We start from the raw sequence: 19,622 nt of genomic DNA on the forward strand, positions 1-19,622 counted from the left end.
TTTAGCCACTGTATTAGCGTAAAGAAGACTCCAGTACTGAACCTATTCCTTCTGCAGCCTTTTCCCTGGGAACTTGGTGTTGTGCTGAAGACTCTGAACTAGACGTTTTCCTTCTGTGCCCAGGGATGAGCATGATAGTGTTTGGGGCTGAGAGAAGAGAGCAGGTTGGGATGTGACCTGCCACTCTCCAAACCCGGGGCTGAGCAGGCTTTCATCTTAGGCAGAGTCTGGGATACAGAGCTGTGGGCCACACAGCTGCTGCCTGCTGTCTAAGGAAAGTGTGGCACCTGCTCCTCTCAGCCAAGGCCAAAAGCCTCATCCTAAGGTGGGAGGCAGAGCTGGGACAAGAGTTAAGTGACTAAACTGAGGCCACTCTGTGCCCTCCTCCTGTCTTTTGCAGGAGCCACTCTCCAGGAAGTAGGTGCCATTGAACCCTTCTCCCAAGCTAATTCTGCTCTCCTTCAGCAAGCTTTCAGAGTCGGGTTCTGATTTTGCACCCCTGCTGTGACCATTTTTTATTCCTATCTTAAATGCTGGCAGACAATCTGGCTGACTTGTGTCTAAGAAGCAGTTGGCCGTGCTGGGATTGTGACCCCAGTGTGTGGTGTATTACCCCAGTGAGGAGTAGATGGACCCGGCCTGGGACAGGAAGGAGGAGAGAGGCTACAGGGGTGCATGATGGAGGAGGATGTGGTGGTGATGGAATGAGACACCAGTTTTGAGCATTTTCTAATTTGAGGCATCACCCAGAAAACCTCCAGATCATAGGAAAAGTGTGGTTTGGGGACTTTTGGTTAAAGCAGATTGATTCCTCCTCGTTGGGGAATGTACAGGTTGGGGTGTGGCTGTTGGGAGAGTTCTAGTGGGGCAGGGAGATGGAGTCCTGGTGAGAACTGCCGCCTGGAGAGCTTGGGAAACGAGGCTTGCTGGGAGAAGGCAGTTGTTGAATCTGAAGAATAAAGCAACACACAGGGACATCAGTGTGTCTGGAAACGTGATAAATGTAGAGCTGTATATGTAACATCATTTGCCTTTTTTTCTTACAACTTGATTATATTCTTCCTCTTCTCAACAGGGTTTTGGTCTTCTCTAGGAATAGCACAGGGACATGTCACATGTCTGGTAGCCATCTGGTACCCAGGGAATGACTTGAGGGGACCCCTGTGTGATTTCTGAGCCAGGAGGCAAAAGAGAAGGAAAAAGGAGTCTCTGGCAAAAGCTCCCATTATTTGTTTCCGTCGGTTGCCAGTTGGTGCTGATGACGGATGTAGTGGGTGCCCTTGTGTGTGATGTGACACCCGTGTCTCAGCTGTGGAGATGGAAAGGTCAGCTTGGGTGATGTGGTGACTGGCCTTCAAGGCTTGAAAAATCACCCGGACAGAGGACAGGAAGAGGCAGCTCATTTTAGGTGTCCTTCAAGAGAAATAAAAACAGTGCTTGGCTTATCCATAGAATCATTTCCTGATGCCATGGAAACAGCCACAGGGCAGGGCATGTGGTGGCGAGACCTCCTCTCGGGGAGGTGTTAGGGCAGGGCTGAGGGGTAGCCCTGTCCCCTCTATCCGCTCTGTCTCGTCTGTCTCCTTTGTCTCTGTCCTGTACTCAGCCTCTGTACTGCCAGTCCCCTTCAAGTCCCCAGCAAAGGGCAGAGCATACCGGGCTGTGTTGCATTAGCACCTTGATTTCTCACTTTGACTCTGAGCTGCTGGGCCAAGCGCCCGTTGTCTCTGCCTCCTGGCTCTTTCCTCCTTCTGGACTGGTCCACCCAGGGCCAGAGTGATGGTGGGACCTGTGATGGCTCCAGGCTTTTCAGGGCCACCCTCTATCACCAAGGCCTTCTCCTCACCAAGGCAGGGTTTTCTGGAGTGTGGTTTGTGTACTACCAATAGTACCCCCAATGACTCTGGGAGGTCCTGTGGGGAACTTTTTTTGAAGTTAATAGTTATGGTTGTGTTTGATGCCTATTAGAAAATGTTAACCAACACGTGAGACCGTGTTTTCTCAGGTATTGGAACCAAGGATGAGACCCCAGGTCTGTAGAGGCAGCAGAGGACGCTGGCAAGAGCAGGGCTCCAGGGCCAGACTGCCTGCTTCAAATCCTGGCTCTGCCACTTATGGATTGTGAGGCCTTGGGCTTACTTCCTCTTCTTGTCTAACTTGGGGATAATAATAGCTCCTACCTCCTAGGGCTCTTGTGAGAATTGAGTTAATGCATGTGAGGCATTTACAAAGTGCTTGGCATATAATCAGGACTCAGTTGGTGTTAGCTGTTGTTATTACTGTCATTAAAAGTATTTAAAGAAAAACATTGAACAAATCATAGTGCAGGCTGGGCGTGGTGGCTCATGCCTGTAATCCCAACAGTTTGGGAGGGTGAGGCAGCCAGATCACTTGAGGCCAGGAGTTCAAGACCAGCCTGGCCAACATGGTGAAAAACCGTCTCTACTAAAAATACAAAAATTAGTCAGGTGTGGTGGTGGACACCTGTTATCCCAGCTACTCGGGAGCCTGAGGCAAGAGAATCATGTGAATCCAGAAGGCGGAGGTTGCAGCAAGCTGAGATTGTGCCACTGCACTCCAGCCTCAGTGACAGGGTGAGACTCTGTCTCAAAAAGACTGTAGGCCAAGCCCACAGTCAATGTTCTTTCTGTGTAGACAATCCCGGGTGCACATATGACCCCAGTATGACCCCTGCCACTTGCCGTCTATGTATCCTTGGGGAAGATAATCTTAGCTGGCTCCTCAGTTTTGTCTATAATGGGGAATGTAATGCTTAACTTGTAGAGTTGCAAGGTTAACTGAGGCCCAGCTGGGTTATTAACTGGCACATAGGAGGCACTCAGTGGTAGCTATTGTGATGTTATTGGCATTGTTGGTACTGCTACAACCACCCTGTGAGCTCCTGAGGGATAGGACCACGTGTAGTCATCCTTGGTGCTAAACAGGCCTAGAAGGGATCTGTTTGGAGCCGAGGGGCCCACCTTTGCAAGGGAATTGGTACCTTCCAAGAAGGTACAAGGCAGATGGGGGATCCTGCCCAGGGAGCTCAGGTTGCTTTAGGGAGAGACACCTGAGGTGGGGCCAGGAGAAAGATGGTGTTGGGACTTCAGGCTGCCTGGAGCCTGGAACCCCTGTTCTGAGGAACGTGTGAGAAGAGAGGGGCAAGGTGGGTATTTGAGTCTGAGTTACCCTGCTTAGCCCTAGTGGGCCACAAAGGCTCCAGCCTGCCCTCCCAGGACCTAGGGATGTGATTTGTGAATTGAGGTTAATGTCTGCAGGGCCTGAAGGGTGCCCCCCTTGCCACCATGCCCTGGGCCCCACAGCTGAGCTCTTTGTTCCCAGTGGGAACTGGGCTGACACCCACAGGTAGAATCCTCTGTGAGGCTGGCAGCATGGCTAGCCAGGCCTGCTTTTCGAGAAGACAACTGAAAGGAGAAAGGAGAGGCTTCTGGAAGCCTCATGTGGGAAAACCTACCAGGTCTTACACTACCCTGATGGAGTTGGGGGCGTGGGGGCACAGGGTTGTTGGGGATGCTTGCAGGGGCAGCAGCACTACTGTGTCCTAGGGCCGGTGGGCATGGGGCTCTAATGTCCTGAGAGGATTAGGAGGGCTCTTTCAAGTGGCCTGGAGCCCCCTCACAGGCGAAGAAAGTGAGGATTCTGAGCTCTGGCCTCATGTCTCTTGATAGAAGAGGTCTTCATTTGGGGGCATGCAGAGGGTTAGAATGGGGAGCGAGGCCATGGTTTTCTAGTCATGGGCTCTGGAGGTCTGTTGAGGCCATGGCTGCTTTTCTGATATTTTTTGCCCTTGTATTTTGCTTTTGTGGAAGAGCTTCATTTTAGACCCCAGGCTCTTTCTCTGTTGTCTTCATTTGGTGTGTCCTCAGTTTTATTCTATAGCTATGTATGGGGATAGGCAGAGAGTGGCCATTTCTACGTGGGAATAATAGTCATCAAAAGATACTCTTGCGGCTGGGCACAGTGGTTCATGCCTGTAATCCCAACACTTTGGGAGGCCGAGGTGGGCGGATCACTTGAGGTCAGGAGTTCGAGACCAGCCTGATCAACATGGTGAAACCCTGTCTCTACTAAAAGTACAAAATTAGCCGGGTATGGTGGCACATGCCTGTAATCCCAGCTACTTGGGAGGCTGAGGCAGAAGAATTGCTTGAACTTGGGAGATGGAGATTGCAGTGAGCCGAGGTCAGCCATTGCACTCCAGCCTGGGCAACAAGAGCAAAGCTCTGTCTCAAAAAAAAAAAAAAAAAAAAAAGTATGTATATATACACACACACACACACACACACATATATATATATATATATATTCATGCCATTTACTGTGCATGTCTCTGTGCTTTGCATGTACTGCCTATAAGCCCCAGGAGGTAGGTGTTATCTCCATTTTACGTATAAGGACATTGAGTTTCATAAATCTTCAGTGGCTATTATTACTACTTGTTGTGATTATTCAAAGGAAAATGTTACACAACTTAGTAAATGAACTAAAACTCAGGACTTCCGGCCTCTGAAGTCCATGCTCTTAATCTCTTCTAATAGCCTTTATCTTCTCTTGTTTTTCATCATACCGTGGTCCAAAAAGGTAAGAGAGGATTTCATGGCCTGCCTCTCCTGGACCTCATGGCCTGTAGAGTGAGGATGGTGCGTTGATATGGGGCACTGACTCCTCCACCCTGGTCAGCGGCCATGGGCCCTTTGCTGTCCTTATAGACAATGCGAAGTGTGTCCAACTGCTTGGGGCTCTGCTGAGGTTTGTGTGAGAAGCATTTGTGATTCTGGAAAACTTTCCCTTTCCCAGGATAACCCTAGTGATGATGATGCTCTACCCAGGAGCTTGGCTTGGGTCTGTCCAGAAGGGCTGTTGCTGTGGCCGTGGGCACACAGAGCCCTGTCCCTGGCCCAGCAGGTGTGTGGCCTGTCTCTGACTCCCTGCAGCACCTCCCCTGCACCCCAGACATCCTGTGTGTCGGTCCTTTTGATGCCAACTTTGGGGTCCCATGCAGCCATCAAGTCAGAAGGGGGTTGTGCTGTCACAGGGTGACAAGGAGATTTTTGTTCTCCTTCCTCTCTGCTTAGCCTCATTTTGCTGTGCGAGCTTGAACCTTAGGTCTCTGTTGCTTTCTCTATTGCATAGGGATGGAAATTCCTGCCAAGTCTGTGACACAGTGTTGCTTTGAGGACTGCTGAGGTTTGTCAGTGCTAAATCTAAAAGGGCATCGTGGTTGCCTTTAGACACCTCCTGAGAAGGCTTCCCTGATCCCCCTCCTCGTGGCTTAGAGGCAGTGTATCCACAGCTCACTTATACTTACTCTATTACAGTCATCATCACACTGCAGTAAAACCACCAACATGTGAGATTGTGGCCCCACAATCAGAGAGCTCTTGGGGCAGAGTCTGTGCCTTGATCACCATTAATGGCATAAAGCTGATAATTACTCAGTAAATATTTGTCAAATCAGTAGATGATTGGATGACTCCATTTCCAACCCAGAGAATTTGCTGGATGTGCTTGTTAGGTCTTATCCTATCTTTCAATCAGCAAAAGATTCTTTCAAATAGAGGATTGGGAATGTTGAGGAATTGGATGTGATGTTTCCTTAGTAGCTCTATCTGAATAGTCCATAGATAGATCAGGTGTGGCTTGAGCCAGCACCCAAACTTTCTCCATGACAGGGTTTAATTCTCCCCATTCCTTGGTTCCCTTAAGTAGAGTTAGTTCTGTTCTCAGTCCCCATATGGTTAAAAGATGGCTGCCGCAGCTCTATCCCTACATCCTATCTTACTCGATCCAGTGGGATAGGTTGAGAATCTCTATCCTAGCATTCCTAGTAGAGGACTGTGGCTCACTCTGATTGGATTGGCATGGTCATGTGCCCTCCTCTGAACTAATTACTTGGCCAGGGGAATGCCATGTACTGATTGGCCTAGATGTGGGACTTGTGCTTCAAGTGGATTGAGATGTGGGAGAGATGGATTCTCCAACAAAATTAGAGCTTTTGCTAGAAGAAGGGAAGATGGATATGGGGAGAAATATAAGTATATTCATCATAGATAGCAATGTATATTTTAGAAAATCTGTGCATCAGTGCATCAATTCTAGGTTCCTTCAGGCTGAAAGGATGTTTTCCTCTTTGCTTGTCTACCTGAGCTCCCACGGACCCATATGTGTAGTCTCGCAGTATGTATCTAGCTGCAGCCATATTGCCCTACAGATGCCAGCTTCCTGGCTTGACTGGGACTGGCTGTTGGCACTGGGCTCTACAGTGCTGTCTGGCTTAAACAGCTCTGAATCTGCATGTGTGGTTCATGGGTTGTCAATTTCGGGGTCATTTGTTCCAGATGTCCAGATGAGAAAACCGAGGCCCAGAGAGGTGAAGGCACAGCCAGTTGGTGTCAGAGCCAGGATCAGAACCAGGTGTCCTGGCCACTGCCTGAGCTCTCTTCCTTATACCTTCCCCGACTCCCTGATACCATTTCTACTTTGAGAAGAGATTTTAGAGCCATAGACAAAGACAGGAGATATATGCAGGAGGATAGAGGACTCATGATGGGAGCTCCAGTAGCAGAATGAAACCCTGTGGGACCATTCTGTCTCCAGGGGCGACCCTGAGCCTTCCTGCCCTCAGGTGCCCAGCTCAGCCTCTGCAGCAGACCTCTGGTTTCGAGAAAGTCATCAGTTATTTTGACCAGCCTTTGCATTTCTCTTCTCTGAGCTAAGTGATTAGGGTCTCTAAGAGCAACCATTATCTGCACATCTTGGGAATGCGTGTTTTTCACACATGCAGCCCTTCCAGAAAGATTTAGCCTGGGGATGAAGCAGACGGGCTCTACACTGAGGGCAGATACCAATCATTTTTACAATTGTTTGCAACAGGAGAGGAAACATGAGCTTAACAGTTCTGTTGTGGATGGATTTGGGGGAGAAACACGAATGAATTGTCAACAGGATGGCTTCTGCTTTTATCCTGGGATTTGCTGCCGTTCCCTGCGATCCGGCTGCTCTGTGCAGAGCCTCAGGATTTACAGACATTCTTTGCAGGTGGGGGCTCATTGTGCAGTGCAGCCTCGGGCTGGGCCGGCATCTGTGGAAGAGAATCTGTCAGGTGTGTCGAGGAAGGGAGCACACTCCTTAGGGTGGAATTTGGAGCAGCCCCCTGTACTACTTCCACTTGGGGGAGGTACCCGAGCAAGGGGCTCAGACCTTAGCGGGCACATACTGGCTTCCTGAGTTGGTCTAAGCCTCCCTAATGTTTTCAAAAGCCCTAGACAGCAGTAACTGAGAGGAACAGCCTTTTCAGACTCCTGCCAGGAAAAAAAAAATCATGCTCAGAAATCCATTTGTGGGGAGTTTGAAGTTTGAAGCCCTCCAGCTGCAGACGGGCAGCTTGGGTGGTCGGGCGGGGTGGGGTGGGTGTCCTCGAGTGGAAGGAGAGTGTCGCGTGGGACAGCTAGGGAGTGTGACTAGGAGAGTGCAGTTTATTTCATAGCAACCGTGGAGTTGGTATTTGACAGACCTAGGTTCAAGTCTTGGCTCTGGCCTGAGCTAACTGCAAGATCTTAGGCAAGTGACGTAGCCTCTCCAAATCTGTTTACTTATCTGTAAAATGGAGACAATAATACCTCATTGGTTGTGAAGAAGATTAAATGAGACTATGTATGTAAAGCTCGTGGCACAGTGCTTGATACAATTAGTCGAAGTGGGGGTTACTGATATTATTATACCAAAGAGATCCCAAAGAAACACGATCCGTGCAAAACAGTGTGTTCTCTATGCAAATGCAGCCTCCAGACAAGTTCCTAGCCCTACTTCTAAGCAGATGGCCACCTTCAAGCCTCTGTTTATAGAAATTCTGGAGCGATCATGGATTAATATTTGTGCAGACAATAACATTTCAAAATAATTTGCCACTTTTTAACTGTCTGGCAGATCTGGGTGGAAAAGGACCCTGGATCTATGGTGCATGCTTCTTGGTTCAGGAGAAGAAGGCAGATTGGCAGCTGGTTACGTTTATCTGAGTAGTAAAAGATGGCACAGGCTGAAAGACCATAGGGAAAAGCAGAAATTGGGGCCCAGGATGGTTTCCCATACCCTACCCCAATAATAATTAGGAAAGGCAGCCAAGGGGAGGAAAATCATTGAGGGCCAGCCTTGGGTTTGTATGAGCCTTTGCCATTTTTGTATTCTTGACATGGTTGCTGCCCGTCAGCTGACAGTTCTACCCCCATTTTACAGAAAAGAGATGGCTAAATCGTTTATTCCAGGTTTCACAGCTAGGAAGGAACAGAGCTGAGGCTCAAATTCAGGTCTGTGTCCCGCCCTCTCCAAATACACTCTTTCAGAAACATGCCATGTCCAGGAATGCCAGGGGGATGGAGGGGTGTCCACATATTAACATTCAGGCATCGAGAGGCTAAGAGATCTCAGTTGGGCATGGTGACCTGGGCGTTCTTAGAAGATGAAGAAAAGTGCCTGGCAGTTTGGGGTCTCACATGGCCTGGGCATTGCAGGGCCCTGTGTGTCTGTTAGTGCCTGTGGCCCCTACTGCAGCAGGCAGTACTTGGGAGGAGGCACAATTGCTCTAGGAGACCTTTTCCAGCCAGTCTCATTCCCACATTCCCTGGGCTGCACCCTGCCCCACCTTAGGTGGATGAGACCCTGGTGGTCTTTTGTGGTGATGGGGTGCAGTGGTGTTGGGGGAATTCAGGGAGTTGGGATGTGGAGAAGCCGCCTTGGATGAGCACACTGGGGTGGTGGCAAGCTCCTCTCCCGCTTAGTGGCTCCTCTTGGCCACCACATGGGGACATGTCCCACTGTTACTACTTTCTCTATTTTGGCAGCCTCCACTTCATGGTACCTATTCTGGTTGCAATATTGCTGTCGTCGTCTGGCAGTTTGGTTAACAGTAGTTCCCACATTAGAATGTGAGTGCCGTGAGGCCAGGGCTTGCATTCAGTACTATACCCTTAGAACCTAACACCATGCTTGGTACTCCTTGTTTAATTTATTCTTTCATTTTCTTGATGTTCATATACTGAGTGCCGCTTGCTTTGTTTTTGTTTCATGCTGGGTGCTGTGTTAGGAATGGGGTGCAGCGGTGAGCCCTGCATTCACATCCCCACCCTTTTGGAGTTTAGTCTAGTGGGATCCTGGGGGCTCAGGTGTGCTAGCTGAGTGAGTGAGTGGTTCTGTAAGTGGTCCAGGAGGCCGCCTGGTCAGGACATGGTCACTGAGGCGGAGCCTCTGTTAGCTTTTCTGGGCAGTGGGTGGCGGGACTCCAGGGCTCCCCTCCTGAAGGTGGTCAGGACCAGTGCTCTGTTTCCCTCTGATGAAGGGGGCTGGCGGGGAGCCCAGGGCTCACCAGTCCGACCTGTTGGGGTTTCAGATTTGTTCCATCTGAGCAGTCAATTAATTAGTAACTGGAGCTACCCATCATCCCTGGCTCTTGTGTGAGTTGCTGGGTGCCCCTCTTTCTTCCTTTCCATTTGCTCAAATTGAGCAGCCTGATTCTGTGATATCATTTGAAATGTGGCCAAGAAGCAATTAATGTGCTGTTTGCTGACAAAGATTTGCTGCGGCTGCAGGGGCTGGGGATGGGAAGGCCTGCATAGGATTGAGGAGATGAGAGAGCAAACAAAGGTGGGGGAGGAGGTGCTGCTACTGGTCTTTGCAGGGTGCCAAGCCCAGGCGGGAGTGGTTCTCCTTTCCTTGAACCTTCTCTCACCCTTTCCTGCCCAGACCCGAGTGCTGCCTGCAGGGAAGGGCCTGGGGGATGGAATGGAATGGGTTTCCTATGGCCTCTTACGATGACAATTCTGATGGCAGTTGCCAGTTACTGAGCCCTTATCTTGTACGGAGTGTGCTGGGGTCATCCCATTCAATCCTTACAGCAACCCTGAGGGAGATGTGTCATAGGCCCATTTTATAGGCAAGGGCACTAGAAATAACAGGACTGGCCCCAGATGACCCAGTCAGTGGTGGGGTGGGATCTAAGAGACTGGAAAAGCCTGCCTGTTCAGGCAGGTGCCTAGCAGGGATGGGAAGCGTCAGCCCCTGGGCCCCTGGGCCCCTGGTCAGGTCATGGTGACTTGTGTGGGGATGAGGGGCTTGATAAATGGCAGCACTGTGTAATTGATGGCTGCCTCTAGAGGGTGGTTAATAAGAACCAGGTGGGGTGGTGCTGACCCAACCCAGTAGATGGAGCAGAGGCCCTGGACAGAATGAGGGGCTGTGGTACGCCTGTCCCCACCCTGCGTGGTTGATACCCTAGTGGGGCCTGGGGAGTCTTTCAAAAGCCCCTGCAGAGGGAGCTTGCCTGATCCAAGGAGGGGGTGCCCATCCTCTATCTCAGTGGCTTGGGCACCTTGTGCTCTGCTTTTCATCTTTCTCAACGGCTTTTCGGGCCAGCCTGTGAGGAGTCCTGCCTGCCCTGACTGTTGACTCATCCTGGGTGGAATTATGTACAGAAATTAGTCAACAGAGGCCATTCCCGGGACCACAGGCAGCTGGCTGCAGGCATTGCGCAGGCGCCGTGCCTGCTGGGAGTGTCTTTTCAGACACAGAGCATTGGCTTCGTGGGTGTGCTTCCAGGGCTGGGATTTCTGCTCATTGCGGAGCCACGTAGTTGGAGGCTGATGGCCTGGCCCACTGCCCCATGCCTAGTCCCATAGAACCTGGGTGGGACAGTGAGCTCTGGCCTCTTCCAGCATGCCAGGGAGAAGTGGAGACCCTTGGACTGGAAGTGCTGGCCCCTCCCCACTCAGCCCCTTTCCAAGTACCTCATTGCCAAGCACAGTGTGGGGAACTGAGGATTCGGGGAAAATAGCATGTGGGTAAGTTGTCAGGGATCTTGGAGTAGGGTCGGGAATAATCTAACATAAGTTGATGTAGGCAGGAGAAGCACTGTCCTATAAGCAGATCTGTGTGTTGATTTCCTTAAAGTAATACAGACACACGGTGAAACTGTCACAGAGTAGATATTACAAAAGGGTATGTGGTGATGAGTGCACCCCTCCACCTGTTTCCAGCCACCAGTGTCCCTCTCCAGAGGCAACCACTGTCACTGGTGCATCAGCTGTGCCCTCCCAGAGGCGTGCTCATTCAAGCACTTAGGGGTCAGTGCTTAAGCGTATATTCCACGCACCCAGACTTTTGCTTTTCTGTACATGCTGAGCTGTCCTGTTGTTTACTTTCAACATGTGGTATATCTTGGCATTCATTTCTTGTCATCTCATACAGAGCTGCCATGTTCCTATTAACAGCTGTATATTATTCCATTGTATAGATGGACCGTACAAGGTTTTTATTTTTTTTATTTTTTTGAGATGGAGTCTCGCTCTGTCCCCCAGGCTAGAGTGTAGTGGCTCAATCTTGGCTCACTGCAACCTCCACCTCCCGGGTTCAAGTGATTCTCCTGCCTCAGCCTCCCAAGTAGTTGGGACTCCAGGTGCATATACCACCACGCCCAGCTAATTTTTTGTATTTTTAGTAGATAGGGGGTTTTACTGTATTAGCTAGGATGGTCTGGATCTCCTGACCTCATGATCCTCCCACCCTGGCCTCCATATGAGTTTTTGACCAGTGCCCTATTGATGGGCTTTTTGGCTGCTTTCTGTCTTTTGCTATAATAAATAATGCTGCTTGTTGCAGCAAATGTCTCAGTAACCATATGCACCTGGGAGAGATTCCTAGAAGTGGAAATGCTGGTCAAAGTGTATATGCACATTTAAATTGGTTTGATTCTATCCTATTGCCCTGCCAGGAGACTGAGGCAATTTCCTCCCTCACCAACGAGGTATGAGTGGCTTGTTTCCCCATATCTTCACCTACACAAAGCGCTATCAGACTCGTGGATCTTTGCCAATCTGATAGATGACAAACGGTATCTCATTGTGGTTTTGTTTTGCATTGATTTGGTTGTGTGTGGCTGGGTGCAGCTTGCGTGGTGAACACATGTGCCGTCCCCGAGGTGGGTTCAGAAGGAGTGCTGTGTGACTGGTCTGCAAGGCAGGTCGGCACTCTCCAGAGGGCTCTCACAAGTACATATGCACTCAGTGACATGTGCTGAGTGACAAGAAGGGGCCAAGGGGGCCAATGGCCGGGTGAGGAGAAGCTGCTGCCTGGAGTGCTGGGGAGGACGTGGCTGTGATTTCACTTGTCCATGGTGACAGAGAAACAGAGTAGCCCCCAGACCAAGGGAAGAAAGTGAGGCAGCCTTTTCCCTGCCGTGCCTGGAGGGGAGTCCCACCTGCGGCCAGGGGGATAGAAGCTGCATTGTCTCTCAGAGCGTTCTCACCCTCGGGACTCCAGCTAGGGCAGCTGCTTGTGGAACACGGCTCCTTTCTGAGTTGTTGGGCTCCAGGCCTGGGCATCCTCGCAGCCCACAGCGTTCTGTGCTGCAGTGCCTACAGGGTGGTACACCTCCTTGGTGTCAGCCCGATATGTGGACCTGCTCTCCCTGTCCCTGGCCTAGTGAGCCATCTCATTAAGAGCTGTCTGTTCTCTATGCTCTGCCTCCTTCCCTCTGTTCCCCATGCCCCAGTGCAAGAGCAGCCCCTCAACACATCACCCGAGGCTCCTCTCTGACCTCCCTGGCTGCAGTCTCCCCCCAGCTCATCCTTCTTAACCACTACAGCTGCCTTGGCTAATTCCTTGCCCCTTCGTGGCAGTTCTGAGTGTTGCCCCTCCTGCCTAGCAGGAGAACAAAGCCCAGTCACGGTCACTTCTGTGAGTGGCCCCTGCCTCCTGCTCTGGTCTCCAAATCCAGTCTCCCTCCATATCTACCCACTCACCCTCCCCCAGACAGACTCTGTGCCTTTTGGCATCTGTGGCCTTTGTTCAAGCCGCTCACCTAGACTGGGATCTTTCTCCTCTCTCATTTTCCTCTCCACTGCTGGAGACTGAGGTCACGGGCTCTGTGACAGAGCCATTCTCCAGTCACGGATTTGCTCTCTGCCCAGGGATTGCTCTGGGGTCAGTGTCCACAGTTCCTGGAACTAGTAGAGGTGGTGGTTTTTGCAGCGATAGTGGCCAATGTGTGTGGTGAGTGGCAGCGGTGAGACTTAGTCATGGGTCTGCCTGAGCACTGGTGCTTTTGGATGCTGGAGATTCAACCTCCCTCTGGAGCAAGGGTTGCCTCCCTACCTCACTCATCAGCTTTGTATGTCTTGCCTGCTGTTGCGGCCACAGCTCTTGGCATATACCCAGCACGTGTGTGCACTCAGTAACTGGTGAGTGAATGGACAAGGGGATGATGAGAGCATCGAAGGTTCTGAGCAGGAGAGTGACAGATCAGAGAGAGTCACTGGTCCTGGGCGAGGAGGAACTAGAAATGAGGAATCCATTTCAAAGGCAGTGAGAGAGTCTGAGGGGAGGAGGGCCTGGGTCAGGGAGGACAGTGGGGTAGGAAGGAGGGGCCCACTCCACCTGATGCCTCCCGGGCCTCTCTGTCCAAGTGCCAGGCATAGTTCTGTCCCAGGCTGGGCCTTCCTGAAGGCAGGGCTGCTGCTTCCCATTGGTGTGTCCTTCTGTAAAGCAGCTCGCACAGGTCAGCAGACAGCAGGTGCTCAGGGGATGCTGGCCCAGAGCTGACCTGGGCCATGAATCCTGGTGAGAACTGGGTGGAAAGGCATTCCCAGTGGGCGCTCTGTCATCCTTCCCTCTCTTCAATCACAGGTGAGAGACAGGTAGGGAAAGACAGAGATGGTGGCTCTGTGGTTTGGATGCTGCTCCCATATGGTGGCCATGGAAAGTTGTTTAGTCTGTCTAATATGATGATGATGCCGATTACCATGAGCATCACTGAAGGTACTGTGTGTACAGAGCCTAGCCTGCAGTCTGGGTGTGGGGAGTGCTTAGCTAATAGAAGCTTTGTGATGGTGATGGTAGAAGTCATGCTGAGAAAGGACAAATCAGAGTGAGGACAAGGCTCCGGATCAGCCCCCAGAGCACCTGCTCTGCCCAGCTCCTTTGGGGATGCTGTGTGACCTCCAGCACCCAGCCACATTAGCAAAAGCCCTGCTGTGCTTCAACTCTCTGTGACCTCTCCGTGGACAGGGTTGGCAGGACATGGTCAGATGATTCTTCTTGTGCCCTCCTGGCCTATCCAAATGGGCAACCATGTCACTGACTTACCTGCCCATCCAGACGTTGACCCAGTCCCCAGCTGCTCTGGCTATTGGTGGACAGGCCGGCCTGAGGCTGGCATATGGAAGGGAAGATTGCTCTTGGCCTAAGCTGGTGCCTTCAGTGTTAAGACATTCTTGGGACCTGGTGTTTGGCCAGGACTTGCACTCAGGCCCATGGGGCTGATGTCACCGAGTGTGAGTCCTGCCACTAGGCATGGGGCGATGAGCGGGAAGGAAGGTCTTGAGAAGCCAGGCAGCCATTGTTGCCTGGCTTATCTGGATTAGGCCCTTCATGTGGAGGGAAGAAAGGAATCTGCCTTGTCACAACTGGGCACCAGGCTAGAAACACAGTTGGTGTTCCTGGCAATCCCCGGCACTCTCCAAAGCTTATTTGTTGCTTTTCCGAGACACGTCCAGGTGCTCTCTGTTATGATAACCAGTGGTGACACAGAGTTAGCTTGAAATGGGATAAACAAACACACTAAAAATAACTGGATTTGGGGTGGCTTGGCACCAAATCTAGCGCGCAGGCTGTCACTGCTCAGCCAAAGGGTGAATATAGGCATCAAAGGCCTCCCACCCCTGGAGCCATGGGGGAGCTGGGGTTGGGAGTGGCTGCGCCCCTCTTCTCTGGGCCCCACTTCCCACCGCCCATGCAGCTATGAGGATGGAGGTGCCAGATGGTGCCTGAAGCCCGAAGGAGGGGTGTGGTGGGCCCGGATGTGAGCGAGGCATTTTATGTCTGTTTGGAGGAAGCTCGGCCAATGTTTGGACATCTTTATGGTTTTGGAAGTTTCTTGGCCTCACCCAGAGAAGCCATGGTTGCATCAGAATTTGAGGTCCTTTCCTCATGGCCCCAGAGGGAGAGAAGAGCAAAGAGAGCAAGTCCAGCGCCTTTGAGGAAGGATGGGGAAATGGGACACCTTTCTAATCCCAGGCTGCTGCTTTGTGGCACCTTGTGCCTCATGAAAGAATTGAGATGGTGTGTTTGGAGGCCAATCCAGGCAAGGGGGAGAGGCTGGAGGACACGAATCTGATATGTGTAGAACTTCCAAGGTAGGACATTCATGACTGGGTATGCATCACAGCAAAAGACCTGGTCAAAGGCCATGCTCACAGTGGGGAAGAATGGGGATATACGCTTGGTGTGCGGCTCCACTTACACTCCCATTTCCAAACTGAGTCTTGGCTTCCATCAGAGGCATCAGCACCTGTCATGATGAGGGTGTTCTTTCAGGTCCATTCAACCAACAAATGTCCTGTCTACCAAATGTCTCAGTTTCCTCCTGGCCACGTGGTAGGATTCTACTTCTCTGTCACCTTGATGTTAAGTGTGGCCATGTGACTGGTGTGGGCCAACACAGCATGAACAGACATGTGTCACTTCCACTCAGGTCTCAGCTCAACATCACCTCTTAGAGAGCCTGGTCCTGACCATCCAGTATAAAGTGCTCCCACTGTCATGTCACGTGGTCGCGTTCCCATATTTTGCCTTCATAGCACTGGTGTGTGCACTTGTTTACTGTCTGTCTCCCCTCTAGACACTCAGCTCTGTGACAGCCAGGACCCCAGTCACCAGGTTCAAAGCTGCACAGGTGGTGTGTCCAGCAGCGCTGCCCAGTGACGGGAGACCCGTAAGCACTTGATGATTACTTGGATTGGAAGGTGTGAGGATGCAGAGAGATTTTACCGCAGTGACGTAAGGGTGGAAACTTTAAAACATACTTGTTCGGTGCTGACAATGGAGTAGGAACTTAATAAATACTTGTTGAGTGAATGAGCTCTGGCAGGGAGGGGGTAATGCCAATTCAGAACGTGGGAGAAGACCACGTGCTGCCCATAGGCAGGAGCTGCGGTGCCCCAGCTTTCTCTCTGCCACCAGCTAGCTCTGTAAGTGCAAGGACCAGAAAAGCTACTGTGACTAGGGTGGTGACTGGGACTATCCCCTCCACTCCATCTCAATTTAGCTGGCACGAGGGACCAGAGAGCTTACAGAGGAGGTATGACAGGCTGGACAAGCCTCCCAGGCTGTGAAGCAGGGCCCTGTGACAGTTCTGGCGGGTGAGAGAGATTGAGTGTGTGTGTGTGTGTGAGTGAATGAATGAGGGAGCGAGTGAATGAATGAATGCTGGCCACCACCACAGCTAGTAAGCTTCACCCCTGGAGGACCCCTGGCTGATCAGGAGCCTTGGAGAAGGGTTAGGGGCCCGGAGCAGTGACTCAGTGGTGCAGAGGTGTGGTGAGCAGGAGGAGGGACAGGGGCTCCCAGGCCTGTCCCTGCCCAGCCCCTGATCTTGGTTCTCAGAGCCCCCCCACAGCCCTGGGCCTGGCTGCATACCTGCTCTTCCCTTTGCCATGTGGTGACTTGTTCCTCTCACTCAGGTCCACCCCCAGTGTGGCTGCCTCTGTGAAGCCACCTTTGACCCCTGGGAGTTGGTGGCTCCCTCCTCGGCTCCCGCAGGGGTTGGTCACTGTATGTGGGAGTGCTTATCTCACCAACCTGCATTACCTCCTCGCTCATGTCCTCCCCGCCAGACAGTTGGGGCAGGGCCCTTATCTGTCTTCCCTCTGTCTCCTCACTCACCGCCCGGCACGTGGCCCCTACCCTGTCAATGATTATGGAGCGATAAGGGACACAGCATCTTCAGGGAGCTGAAGGGCTCTCGGCTGGAAGAGGAAGCTGCAGATTGTGTGGCCTCAGGGGCAGGACGCAGGCTGTCTCGCGGAAGCTCTATGCAGACCGATGCCAGCTCACAGGGAGGAGGAACCTCTGCCTATCAGAGTGTCCATCCATGGGCCTGGCCACCTTGGGGCCACCTCCCATCTCTCCTCTGTCAGCTCTCTGGTCCCTCGTGCCAGCTAACACACCTCCCATCTCTGGGGGTGTGTTAGCAGGGGTGGCTTGACCCCAGCCCTTCCATTCCAGAAGCAGGGGAGGTGTAGGTTTTTCCAGTTAGTTCTTAGAGTTTTTTTGGGACCCTGCAGACTGGGGTCTAGAGCAGCTGTGACCTGAGGTGGCTGCCAAGGGGCTCCAGGTGTTTGCCAGATGACAGGGGTGTGGTCTGAGGGTCCAGCCCTGATAGGTGCCTGTGCCCTGACACACGAGGCCTCACCTCACTGAGAATTGGGGCTAGGCAGCTTTGTCAAACTGCCCAGAGCACTGGAGATTGGAGAGGAAGGGTGCCCAACCCACACAGGGTGTGACAGTGCTTGTTCTCTGTCCTCTGCAGCAGGTTGGGCAACCTGGGCAGGGCCATGCCATGCCATGTCCTGGCCCTGCACCCTTTAGAAGATCCACTCTCCCGTGCCCTGGTGGGGTTTCCTGAGGGAAGTGGCTACCCTATTCTCCCCACTGAGCTGGGGGTCCCCCTGGCAAATGGATGACCAGCTGCAGTCCTGCCCCAGCTCTGGGTTTCTGAGTGGTCACTAGGGCAGGAGAGGAAGAGTGTCCCAACACAGCAGGCAGCTGGCACAGGATAGCATCCCTGTGGCTCAATGCCACCACATGTCCCATGCCCCAGGCTCGGTGAAGGCTGCTGCGCTTGACTCTTGGGACTCAGTTCTGCTGTGGCTTCAGGACAGGCTTCTCCCATCTTGCTGTGCTGCTGTACTGTTGTCCCCTGCCTGATTCACTCTGGGTTAACTGTTGTGTGGCTGCATCCTGACCTGCTACACCCAGCTCAGCCCTTGTCGGCATTGTCAGGCTGGGGCCAGCATTGTTGGTGGCCCCCAAATTCCTGCAAAGCCTTTCCATCTCAACATGCCATGTGCAATAGAATGCTGCTTGCACATGGCCCTTACACGTGCCAGGGTCTACCCACACGCACTGTGACCAGGTGATGCCTGCAACTGCCTGACCTGTGTATGCATGGGGTGCCAATCCCACCTTTAACCTCCTCTCACCAGCCTAGACACCCCTGCCTCCTAAATATGCTCCTTTCTTTCCACTTGTGCACATTTTACGCGGTCTCCTGGCCTGCTCACGGGTAACTCTTGCTGTGTGTGACTTCCTTTGGCAGAACGACCCTGTGATGTTGATCTGGGATGTCTGCCAAATGAAGGCACGATCGCCATCTTCCCTCCACTGACAGCAGGAGCAGTGCTGCTTTGTCCCCAGGCCCGTCATGCTGCCCAGCCCATGGCCAAACATGCAGTGGAGGGCCAGTCTGTCCACTCTGGGCCAGATGGACCTGCCTGATGTTGCAGGAGATGAGATACAGATGGGCCGAGGCGTCTCCCTTGGGACATGCTGCACACTGGTGTGGCTCCTTGGCGACCTTGCTCTACCTCTGTTGCATCAGCTGCTGCATGGGGTTAGTGGGTCTGGCTCACTGCCCTGATTGCCGGGGTGTGGTGAGCTGGAGGACCGTCAGAGCTGGCTATTGAGGTGGATGACACGGTCTTGGCAGAGCGGGAAATGGGTGGGAGAGGAGTGGCACTCGACTCAACAAGAAGGATGGACCAGAAGTAACCGAGATTATTGAAAGGGGAGCCAGAAGAGACTTGGCACTGCGACCAGCATATGACGTGGCATGAGTCTCTTGCCCTATCTGGGTATTACAGTTGTTCTGGACAAAATGTGGCTTCCTTCCTCGGACCCTGCATCTGGGGTGGGTCTGTTTTGGGGGCTGAGCTGGGTCACACTTCCAGCACCACCTGAGTTAAGCTTAGCTCCTTCACTTGTGCAGAGCACCTGCTGTGTGCTGGTCATTGAGCAGGGCAGGCATGGGCCTGGCCCTTACAGATCACCAGGGAAGGGACTGGGGGTCCTACAGACTCGCCCTGAGCGGAGGCAGGAGGACTTGGTGGCAGTGGTAGAGGTGGGAGGAGTATAATCTACCTCTGGGATAAGCCCCCCAGAAATCATTCCAGATAATGAAGTGGCAGCAGCAAAGCCCTAGGCATGCCATCAGCTCCCATGAGGCATCCCGAGTTTTTGGGTCTTGCAGGCACCTCACAATTCAGTAAGCCTAGTTGTGCTGTGATGCAGGATAGCACCTCATCTACACCATAATAGTACACTATTATAGTAGATATCTGTTCTAGCCATACTGTGCTCACATGCATAAACTCATATGACCCTAATCCTCACTCTGGAGTAGCACCCTCTGCCCACTCCACCCCCCACCCACAACACTACTTTGGCCCTGGTCTCGTTGTCTTCATTATCTCAGATTTAAGTTCATTAATTCATTCCATGTTTTGTGTGTGTTTCCTCCCTCTAGGATGGAAGCACTGTGGTGGCATGGATCTTGACAATCAGTGTGGCATCTCCTGTGCCCAGAACATGCATGGCACAGGGTAGGAACTCACCAGGTGTTTGTTCAATAATTGAATGAATGAATAAAATGCAATTGGACTTTTGCAACAGTCTGGTGAATTAAGTGCTTCCGTTATCCCGTGTTCTAGAGCAGGAAAATAGGGGCTCAGTGAGATGAGGTGATGGGCTCATGTTAGTTAGCTGGTAGGCCCCAGGGC

At 52.1% G+C, this 19,622-nt stretch overlaps 1 long non-coding RNA gene across 1 annotated transcript; it reads left to right on the forward strand.

The window, feature by feature from the left end:
• Positions 1 to 2,897: 2,897 nt before the first annotated feature.
• Positions 2,898 to 19,510, forward strand: LOC129059710 (uncharacterized). Its single transcript, XR_008525745.2, has 4 exons — positions 2,898 to 3,166; positions 15,686 to 15,843; positions 18,164 to 18,754; positions 19,370 to 19,510. It is a non-coding gene; the product is annotated as an uncharacterized LOC129059710 (long non-coding RNA).
• Positions 19,511 to 19,622: the final 112 nt, after the last annotated feature.

The sequence above is a fragment of the Pongo abelii genome, chromosome 4 (assembly GCF_028885655.2).
Source record: "Pongo abelii isolate AG06213 chromosome 4, NHGRI_mPonAbe1-v2.0_pri, whole genome shotgun sequence".
In the NCBI taxonomy this organism is placed as follows: Eukaryota; Metazoa; Chordata; class Mammalia; order Primates; family Hominidae; genus Pongo; species Pongo abelii.